Source organism: Myotis lucifugus, unplaced genomic scaffold, assembly GCF_000147115.1.
Source record: "Myotis lucifugus unplaced genomic scaffold, Myoluc2.0 scaffold_555, whole genome shotgun sequence".
In the NCBI taxonomy this organism is placed as follows: Eukaryota; Metazoa; Chordata; class Mammalia; order Chiroptera; family Vespertilionidae; genus Myotis; species Myotis lucifugus.
Window position 1 is genome coordinate 345,768 of NW_005871603.1, and position 11,275 is coordinate 357,042.

An 11,275-nucleotide genomic window follows, 5' to 3' on the forward strand; every position below is an offset into this window, starting at 1 on the left:
TCCTGGGCATGCCCCGGCCGCTCGCTACGTGCGGGCTGGCCGAGGTGAGCGTGGGCGGCTGCGCCGGCCTGCCGGGTCCGCGCTGGGGAGGGGCAGGGGTCCGGGGCGAGACCGTGCCGACTACGACTGAGACAATCAGTGAGGATCTGCGGCCACCGAGTCTGGAAGATGCGAGGCCATTTGGCTCAGTGTTTGTAGGGAGGATCGTCCTTCGGGGAGAGGACAGACCCCAGGATGAGTTCTACGTGCTGCCCAGGCGCGGGGGGACTGGGCTTCACCACGCGGCGGCCCCGAGCCCGTGGTTAGGGCTCTGCGGCGGGGGCGGAGTGCCCTCGCCGTCGGGCGGACTCCCGCCGTGTCCAGCGGCACGGGCCTTGCCCGGTGATCTGGGAGAGCCTGTGGCGGCTCGCAGTGCCTCCGTGGTCTCGTCCTGCTCGCTCAAACTCGGCTCCCCAGGAGCAGGGGCGGCATCCGGGAGTCTTGCGACTGGGTCCCCGTCACACGTCACACAGACGACTGCCAGACCTTGTTGAATAAATGAGCAGTCGTTATCCTGTTTGATGATTGATTTGGTTAGGAAAACTGGGTTTCTCTCCTTGGTATTGTGTTAGAATCTGTGGGGTACATATAAGCCTCATATTTGACAGTGCCTTCAGAGGACCTGTAGTTGGCTAGGAGAGTTGGGGTAAATGCATAAATAAATTCATACAGGGTAACAGATTTAGAACTCTGGGGTCCAGAGGCCAGGGGACGGTTTATGGAGTGGTAGCATTTGAGCCAGGTTTAGAAGGAAAGCTGGATTTAGGGATGCAGAAATGTGGCAGGGTTATAGGAGAAACTGACATTTTGTGTGGTCGGCAGTTAAGGAAACAGATGAGGCAGGTGAGGGAATAGATAGCAAGGAGTCTGAGCAGAACCTGTGGTGATGGCAGCGGGGCCCCTGGAGGCATTGGGGAAGCAGAGCTGCGGGGGGGTGAGGGGCTCACTTGGTTCCCAGCTGTTGGGAGTCATGGTCTGAGAAGGAAGGGTTGGGAGGTGGACTCAGTGCAGCGTGGGGACCGATGGGATGGAGAAGGTCTGAGGGAGGCAAAGCTGACACCAGGGTGTCTGCCTTAATGCCAGGATGGCACTGTCATCAGCTGAAACAGCCCAGAGTAGCCGCAGGTCGGGTTTGAGGGCCTGGTTGGATGGGAGGTTGTTGGGCATGGGGCCTGGGGCTGGAAGGAGGGCAGCCTCATGCCCTGGGGATTCTCTCCTAAGGAGGATGTGGTGGCAAAAGCAAGTCTGAATAACCTCAGGGTGGGTGGAAGGCTTTCTGCCACCAGCGTCTGGAGGTGTTAGGAAAAGCGACGAGTGTGGCGGGAAGCGCACAGGAACAAGGTAAATGGGTGTCTTGGGGTCTTCTGCAGCGCCACTGGCTTCACCACCCGGTCAGACATCGGGCCTGCCCGGGATGCCAACGATCCTGTGGATGACCGCCACGCGCCGCCGGGCAAGAGGACCGTCGGGGACCAGATGAAGAAGAGCCAGGCTGCGGATGACGATGATGAGGATCTGAATGACACCAACTACGATGAGGTGACTTGTGGGCTCCCCGGCCAGTCTCCAGGCGCCGAGCAGCTTCTGAACCCTGTGTGCTGTTGGCATCTGTGGTGGGTGGCTTGATGGGGCTGGTGCACTTACTTTTTCATCTATTCGTGGGGTTTCTGTAGTGGAGTGAGGGGAGCAGGACAAATATAAAGATTTGCTACCTCTTCAAATCTGTCCTGGCCTAGTTGGTTGAGTGTCGTCCTGTGCACCAAAAGGTCGAAAGTTTGATTCCCAGTTGGGGCACATGCCCCAGTTTTGGGCTCGCTCCCAAGTGGGGGGCGTGAGAGAGGTGGCCAATTGATGTTCCTCTCTCTCTTCCTCTCCCTTCCCCTCTCTCTCAAATCAATAAAAACTTTTTTTTTTTTAAAGAGACATGTTCTTGCAGCTGTTACAACCACTGCATTGGTGTTTTGTCTTGGCCAGTGAAGTTTTTTTTTCTCTCAAATTATAAAAGCAAGTTTATTTAGAAAGTTACAGAGGAGCATTTGAGATCTTGCTCCCTGACATATGTCTTCAGTTTAATTAAAATAAACTCATAAAAATAAAAAAGTTACAGAGGTAATAGAAGTGAGCCAGCTGGGCTGTGTAGACTCGGGAAACAAGTGACAGAAGCAGAAGGAGGGCCCTTGGAATTTAGGAAAGTTCACTCGAAAAGAAGACTCGAGCGGACATGCTCTGGGGGGAAAGAGAGCACTCAAGCCAGTGAAAATTTAAAGATCAAAATGTAAAGTGGAATTAGTGATATTTGCATTCTTTTGCTTTAATTTTCACCCTCTTTGTTAAATGTTTGTGTTTTTTAATTTCAGAGAGAGAAAGTGAGAGGGAGGGATAGAAACAGCAATGATGAGAGCGAATCATTGATTGGCTGCCTCCTGCATGCCCCCTCCTGGGGATCGAGCCCACAAACTGGGCATGTACCCTGGCTAGGAATCAAACCGTGACCTCCTGGTTCATGGGTTGATGCTCAACCACTGAGCCACACCAGCCAGGCCACCCTCTTTGTTAATTGGCATTTAGTCCATTGAAGTTTTCTTCAGATATGTTCTAACAGATAGCAGTTTTCCTCAGAGGAAAAGCTTTCTAAAATTAGTTCAGAAATAATTTTAAATTTCCAGGGATCTTGCAAGAATAATGGGGAAAATTCCTGGGTACCCTTCACAGGCTTCTCCCCTTCTTCCATGATCTTAGTAGCTATTGAACCAGCAAATCGAATGACACAGCACTCTTAGCTGATCTACAAGTGCTATTTGAATCCCAGTTTCCCATCTGTGTCCTCTGGTCCAGGACCCGTCAAGACCCCTCATACATTGGCTGCTCAGTCTCCTCCATCTTCCCTGCCCTGACAGCTGCTTTGCTGCTCCTCAGGTTGGGTTTCTCTGGTGCAGAATGTTGTGTAGCATTTGCACAGGAAGTGCTCTGTTCCTGCTGGTGGGGATTGTGTGGGAGGAGAAGCTGACGCTCCAGGGATGTGTTTGGTTCCCAGTTTAATGGCTATGCAGGGAGCCTCTTCTCAAGTGGGCCCTACGAAAAGGATGACGAGGAAGCGGATGCTATTTATGCAGCTCTGGATAAAAGGATGGACGAAAGAAGAAAAGAAAGAAGGTAAAACCAGTTACTGTCCTTCACTGTCTTTTATGCAACTAAAAAAAAAAAAAGTTTTGTTTTGCCTTGGTTTAGACTTGGAGAAAAGTTGCAAGAATAGTTTGTGTGTCTGCTCAGCTTTGAGGCCCCTGGGTCTTGCCTATGGTGGCAGCACCTGGGTAAACGCTGGGCTGTTGGACAGGAGCTGCAGGGCTGGGGGCTGCAGTGGAGAGCTTACGAACTCCATGCTGGCTTCCAGAACCTGGCAGCGTTTGGGGGACTATCCTGACTACACGTCAGGGTTACTGTCTTTGGGATAGGTGTAGTGATGTTGATTAATATATGTTGAGTTATCATTGTAAGTTCTCTATATTTTTTATTTTAAAAATGTGTTCTGCCTGGTCGGTATGGCTCAGTGGTTGAGCATGGACCCAGAAACCAAGAGGTCACCAGTTCAACTTCTGGTCAGGGCACATGCCTGGGTTACAGGTCGATTGCCAGTGTGGGGTGTGCAGGAGGCAGCCAGTCAATGATTCTCTCTCATCATTGATGATTCTATCTCTCTCGCTCTCTGAAATCAATAAAAATATATTTTAAAAGAATTAAAAATGCATTATCATTATAGAATACTAGAGGCCCAGTGCACAAAAATTTGTCCACTGGCGGGGGAGGGGGGTGGGGAGGTGTCCCTCAGCCCCACTTGTGCCCTCTCACAGTCTGGGACCCCTCGGGAGATAACCACCTGCTGGCTTAGGCCCGCTCCCCAGGTGGCAGAGGGCAGGCCCGATCCCTCGGTGCCTGCCCCGCCTCCCCGGGTCGCGCCCACGGCAAGGCCGGTCCGGGGGTTGGGGTGCTGCCCCAGGTCGTGCACATGGCAGGGCCGATCCGGGGGTTGGGGCACCGCCCCAGGTCAGGTCGCACACAGGACGCCCGGGCAGGCCGGCCGATCACTGCTGCCCCTCCCGGCCGCCCCGGATCGGGTCGCACACAGAGCACACAGACGCCCGCCGCCCCGGGTCGCAGATAGCAGGCCCGGATGGCGGCAGGGCAGGCGGGATGGCGCTGTCCTGCCCTGCCTGCAGTATGCAAATTATCCGCCATCTTTGTTGGTGGTTAATTTGCATATCGCGCTGATTAGCCAATGGGAGGCGTAGTGAAGGCACGGTCAATTACCATGTTTGTCTATTATTAGATAGGATTAGGAAAATGAGATTAAGTATAGGGATAGGGTGACATTTATTCACAAGCCTGGAAAGTGACAATTGGCATTTGGTTTTACTTTCCTCTTTATTGCTCATTACACATGCAATTTTATAACTTTCTGTAACATATGTAGCATTTTTAATATTTTCAAGATCATTTCAGAAGAGTGAAACATAGTTCTTGACAAGAGTTTTTTTTTTCTTTTTTTTAATTGTTTTATTGCTTAAAGTATTACACAGAGTATTACATATGTCTCCTTTTGTTTTCTCCCCTTGACCCTCCCCTAGCCTCCCATGCCCCCCAGTGTCTTGTGTCCATTGGTTATGCTCGTATGCATGCATACAAGTCCTTCAGTTGATCACTTACCTCCCCCTCCCATCCCCCAACCCTCCCCAGCCTTCCCGCTGTAGTTTGACAGTCTGTTCAATGTTGCTCTGCCTCTGTATCTATTTTTGCTCATCAGTTTATAATGGTCTTAATTATCCATAAATGAGTGAGATCATGTGGTATTTTTCTTTCATCGACTGGCTTATATTTCACTTAGCATAATGCTCTCCAGTTCCATCCATGCTGTCGCAAATGGTAAGAATTCCTTCTTTTTTACAGCAGCATAGTATTCCATCGTGTCCATGTACCACAGTTTTCTAATCCATTCATCTGCTGATGGGCACTTAGGCTGTTTCCAGATCTTAGCTATGGTGAATTGTGCTGCTATGAACATATCCTTTCTGATTGGTGTTTCTGATTTCTTGGGATATATTCCTAGAAGTGGGATCACTGGGTCAAATGGGAGTTCCATTTTTAACTTTTTGAGGAAACTCCATACTGTCTTCCATAGTGGCTGCACCAGTCTGCATTCCCACCAGCAGTGCACGAGTGTTCCTTTTCTCCACATCCTCTCCAGCACTTGTCGTTTGTTGATTTGTTGATGATAGCCATTCTGACAGGTGTGAGATGGTACCTCATTGTTGTTTTGATTTGCATTTCTCGGATGATTAGTGACTTTGGGCATGTTTTCATATGTCTCTTGGCTTTCTGAGTGTCCTCTTTTGAAAAGTGTCTATTTAGGTCCTTTGCCCATTTTTTGATTGGATTGTTTATCTTCCTTTTGTTAAGTTGTATGAGTTCCCTATAAATGTTGGAGATTAAACCCTTATCGGTGATAACATTGGCAAATATGTTCTCCCATGCAGTGGTGGGCTTTCTTGTTGTTTTGTTGATGGTTTCTTTTGCTGTGCAGAAGCTTTTTATTTTGATGTAATCCCATTTGTTTATTTTCTCTTTAGTTTCCAAAGCCCTAGGAGCTGTATTGGTGAAGAAATTCCTTCGGCATATGTCTGAGATTTTGTTGCCTTTGGATTCCTCTAGTATTTTTATGGTTTCCCGTCTTACATTTAAGTCCTTTATCCATTTTGAGTTTATTTTTGTGTATGGTGTAAGTTGGTGGTCTAGTTTCATTTTTTTGCATGTATCTGTCCAATTTTCCCAACACCATTTATTGAAGAGACTGTCTTGACTCCATTGTATGTTCTTGCCTCCTTTGTCAAATATTAATTGAGCATATTGGTTCGGGTCGATTTCTGGGTTCTCTGTTCTATTCCATTGATCTATATGTCTGTTCTTGTGCCAGTACCAGGCAGTTTTGAGAACAGTGGCTTTGTAATACAGCTGGATATCTGGTATTGAGATCCCACCTACTTTGTTCTTCTTTCTCAGGATTGCTGCAGCTATTCGGTGTCTTTTTTTATTCCAGATGAATTTTTGGAGAGTTCGTTCTAGATCTGTGAAATATGCCATTGGTATTTTAATGGGAAGTGGGTTGAATTTATAAATTGCTTTGGGTAGTATGGACATTTTAATGATGTTGATTCTACCAATCCAAGAACATGGTATGTTCTTCCATCTGTTTATGTCTTCCTCTATCTCTTTTTTCAATGTCCTGTACTTTTCTGAGTAGAGGTCTTTTACCTCTTTAGTTAAGTTTATTCCTAGGTGTCTTAATTTTTTTGGTGCGATGGTAAATGGGATTGCTTTTTTAGTCTCTCTTTCTGTAAGTTCACTATTGGTGTATAGAAATGCCTTAGATTTCTTGGCATTAATTTTGTATCCTGCTACATTGCCAATTCATTTATTAAGCCTAATAGTTTTTTGATGGAGTCTTTAGGGTTTTTTATGTCATCTGCGAATAAGGACAGTTTTACTTCTTCTTTTCCAATTTGGATGCCTTTTATTTCTTCTTCTTGTCTAATTGCAATGGCTAATACTTCCAGTACTATGTCGAACAGGAGTGGTGAGAGTGGGCATCCCTGTCTTGTTCCTGTTCTTAGGGGAAATGGTTTTAGTTTTTGTCCATTGAGTATGATGTTGGCTGTGGGTTTGTCATATATGGCTTTTATTATGTTGAGGTATGATCCTTCTGTTCCCACCTTGCTGAGAGTTTTTATCAGAAATGGGTGTTGGTTTTTGTCAAATGCTTTTTCTGCATCAATTGATATGACCATGTGGTTTTTTTCTTTCAATTTGTTTATGTGATGTATCACGTTTATTGATTTGCGGATATTGTACCATCCTTGCATCCCTGGGATAAATCCTACTTGGTCATGGTGTATGATCTTTCTGATGTACTGCTGGATCCGATTTGCTAAGATTTTGTTGAGGATTTTGGCATCTATGTTCATGAGGGATATTGGCCTGTAATTCTCTTTCATTGTGTTGTCTTTCCCTGGTTTTGGTATGAGGGTGATGCTGGCTTCATAGAATGAGCTTGGAAGTGTTCCTTCCTCTTGAATTTTTTGTAGTAGTCTGAAGAGGATAGGTTTTAGTTCTTCCTTGAATGTTTGGTAAAACTCCCCTGTGAAGCCGTCTGGCCCTGGGCTTTTGTTTGCTGGAAGCTTGTTGATGACTGCTTCAATTTCTTCCATAGTTATTGGCCTATTGAGATTTTTAGATTCTTCCTGATTGAGTTTTGGAATGTTGTATTTTTCTAGGAATATGTCCATTTCCTCCAGGTTGTCTAGTTTGTTGGAGTAGAGTTGTCCATAGTATTTTTTAACAATCATTTGTATTTCTGTGGGGTCTGTTGTTATTTCGCCTCTATCATTTCTGATTTTGTTTATTTGGGTCCTCTCTTTGCTTCTTGGTGAGCCTGGCTAGAGGTTCATCAATCTTGTTTATCCTTTCAAAGAACCAGCTCTTGGTTTCGTTGATTTTATGTATTGTTTTTTTGGTCTCTATGTTATTTATTTCTGCTCTGATCTTTATTATCTCCTTCCTTCTGCTCACTATGGGCTTTTCTTGTTGGTCTCTTTCTAATTCTTTGAGATGTAGAGTTAGATGATTTATTACCATTTTTTCTTGTTTTTTGAGGTAGGCCTGTAGGGCTATAAACTTCCCTCTCAGGACTGTTTTCATTGTGTCCCATAGGTTTTGGATTGTTGTGTTTTCATTGTCATTGGTTTCCAGGATGTTTTTAATTTCTTCTTTGATCTCATTGGTAACCCAATCAATATTTAATAACATGCTATTCAGCTTCCAAGTGTTTGAGTATTTTGGGTTGTTTTTTTTTTTTTTTTTGGTTGTTTTTATTATAGTTTATTTCTAATATTATGCCATTGTGATCTGAGAAGATGCTTGGTATGATTTCAATCTTCTTGAATTTGGGGAGACTTTGCTTGTGACCCAATATGTGGTCTATTTTTGAAAATGTCCCATGTGCACTTGAGAAGAACGTATATTCCGTGGCTTTGGGGTGAAATGTTCTGAAGATGTCAATTAAGTCCATCTGATCTAGTGAGTCATTTAGGATTGCTGTTTCTTTGCTGATTTTTTTGTCTAGAGGATTTATCCAGTGATGTCAGTGGTGTATTAAAGTCCCCTACTATAATTGTATTGTTGTCGATCTCTTCCTTGATATCTTCCAGGAGTTTTTTTATGTATTTGGGTACTCCTGCATTGGGTGCATATATGTTTATCAGGGTTATATCTTCTTGTTGTATCGATCCCTTTAGTATTATGAAGTGGCCTTCCTTATCGCTTGTTATGGCCTTCACTTTGATGTCTATTTTGTCTGATATAAGTATTGCTACCCCAGCTTTTTTTTTTCATTTCCATTTGCCTGAAAGATATCTTTCCATCCCTTCACTTTCAGTCTGTGTGAGTCCCTTCTTCTGAGGTGGGTCTCTTGTAGACAGCAAATATATGGGTCATGTTGTTTTATCCATTCAGCCACTCGATGTCTTTTGATTGGAGCATTTAGTCCATTTACGTTTAAAGTTATTATTGAAAGGTACTTGTTTGTAGCCATTTCTATTTTTTGTGCCTGTTTTCTTTCTTAGCTTTTTATTTCTTCTTTTTACACCAGTCCCTTTAGCATTTCTTGCATTGCTGGCTTGGTGGTGATAAACTCCCTTAACCTTTTTTTGTCTGTGAAGCTTCTTATTTCCCCTTCAATTTTGAATGATAGCCTTGCTGGATAGAGTATTCTTGGATTCAGTCCTTTGTTTTGCATCACTTTGTAAATTTCTGTCCATTCTTTTCTGGCCTGATGTGTTTCTGTTGAGAAATCATTTGATAATCTAATGGGAGATCCCTTGTATGTAACTTTCCGTCTCTCTCTTGCAGCCTTTAAGATTCTCTCTTTGTCCTGAACATTTGCCATGGTAATTATGATGTGCCTTGGCGTGGGTCTTTTCGGGTTCATCTTGTTTGGGACTCTCTGTGCTTGTGTGACTTTTTTCTTCCCCACCTCAGGGAAGTTTTCAGATATTATTTCTTCCAATAGGTTTTCTAACCCTTGTTCCTCTTTCTGTTGTTCTGGCACCCCTATTATTCGTATGTTGTTTCGTTTCATGTTGTCCCATAGCTCCCTTAGGCTCTCCTCCTGTCTTTTAATTTTTTTCTCCAATTGCAGTTCAGTTTGGGTGTGTTTTGCTTCCCTGTCTTCTAATTCGCTAATTCGGTCCTCCGCTTCTCCTAGTCTATTGTTGAAACTTTCAATGGTGTTTTTTATTGCAGCTATATCACTCTTCATTACTTCTTGGTTCTTACATAAGTTGTTGATTTTTTCATCTGTTTCTTCTTGATTCTTGCATAAGTTGTTGATTTTTTCCTCTATCCGGTTTATGCACTCTAGGACCCTTAATCTGAATTCTTTTTCTGACATGTTGCATGCCTCTGTTTCACTTAGCTGCTTTTCTGGCGAGTCCTCCTCTTCTTTCCTTTGGGGGTTTCTTTGTCTACCCATGTTTGATCTCACCGACAGATCTAGATGTTGAGTCGTTCAGGGGCTGCTCCTTGTGTGGCAGTGGCTCCTCGGGCTGCGGTTGCTCCTCGGGCGGTTGTGGTAGCAGCTGCTCCTCAGTTGGCAGCAGCTCCTCTGGTGGCTGCTGTTCACAGCTGTGGTGGCTCCTCTGGCTGGTGGGGGGAGGCTTCTCACACAGCTGCTGTTCCTCAGACAGAGGGTGTGCTGATCACGAGGCTGCTGTTTCTTGGATGGGGGCGGGCTACACACGCAGCTGCTACTCCTTGAACTGCTGCGGACTGCTCACGTGGCTGCTGTTCTTGAATGGGGACTGGCTGCACGCTGCTGTTGTTCCTCTGATGTGGTGGGCTGCTTGTGGGGCTACTGCTCCTTGGACTTGGACAGGTTGATTGCAAGTCTGCTGCTCCTCGGATGGGGGTGGGCTGCTTGCATGGCTGCTGCTCTTTGGACGGGAGTGAGCTGCACGCGTCGCTGCTCCTCCTCTCCAGGTGTCTGGTTATGTGGCTTGCTCTCTAGCACTTTAGCCAGAAAGGATAAAATTCACCTTAACAAGACATGACTCAAGGGGAACAAAGGATGAATGTATTCACGACACCGATAACCCCAATATAAGTGACCACCTGAGAAAAGAGAATTAGGGGAGAGAAAAGAGAGTCCAAATGATATCGGAGAGAGAGAGAGAGAGAGAGAGAGAGAGAGAGAGAGAGGGAGGGGAGAGAGAGAGAGGAGAGAGAAAAAAAAACAAAAAAGATAGGAGAGAAAAGAAAAAGGAGAATATATATATATATATATATATATATATAGAGAGAGAGAGAGAGAGAGAGAGAGAGAGAGAAAACACAGAACCAATAGATAAATCAAACAAATACAAACACCAAACACCCAGTAAAGAGGGTGGGGGCAGAATCTGTAGAGGCTGAGTTGATATATAGGAAATAAGGTTAAGAATTGGATAAATATGGGGAGGACCTCACTTCAGTATAGCGGAGGTAGAAAAGGGATGAGTAGATAAGAAGAGACAGAAAGGGAACAAAATAACATATTTATAAAAAAATTGATTTAAAAAAATGGTATAAAAAAAGGGAATAACAAGTAATAAAATAAAATTGAATGATGAAAAAATAATGTGAAATAGTAGAAAATAAAGCAACAAACAAAAAAAGGGAAACAAAGAAAAAAGCAAAAAAAAAAGCTAATAAAATAATAATAAAAAAATAAAAATGAAAAATTGAAATGTCATTCCTTTGGCTGGCTTAAGATCCCAATTTCTGGAGTGTCTGTGATTTTTTTTTTTTTTTTCTGTTGCTGGGACTCAAGGCCCCTCTATAGGCCAGACCCTGTTTACTCCCAGGGACTAATCAGATTTGTTTAATCCTTCATGCCATTCAGGGTGGAATCTGGGTGTGGCTGTATTCCTTGCCTGGGGCCTGGAGGGAGGAGTTATATCCTCAGGAGAAAATGGCTGCCCAAGTCCTGGGCTCAGGCGTGACTCAGCACTCAATTTGCTGCCACCTCTCCTGGACCCCCTTCTCTCCCCAGCCTCTTCCCAGATTCCACTTGTCCGCACCTTCTCCTGCTCCTCAGCACGGGTGAGTGTCTGTATCCGAATTGTCCTATGAATAGGGTTCAGTGAAAACAAAC

At 44.8% G+C, this 11,275-nt stretch overlaps 1 long non-coding RNA gene across 1 annotated transcript; it reads left to right on the top strand.

Moving 5' to 3' along the window:
• The first annotated feature begins 1,378 nt into the window (after positions 1 to 1,378).
• Positions 1,379 to 11,042, top strand: LOC102439820. Its single transcript, XR_001345690.2, has 3 exons — positions 1,379 to 1,578; positions 3,074 to 3,192; positions 11,024 to 11,042. It is a non-coding gene; the product is annotated as an uncharacterized LOC102439820 (long non-coding RNA).
• The last annotated feature ends 233 nt before the right edge of the window (positions 11,043 to 11,275 follow it).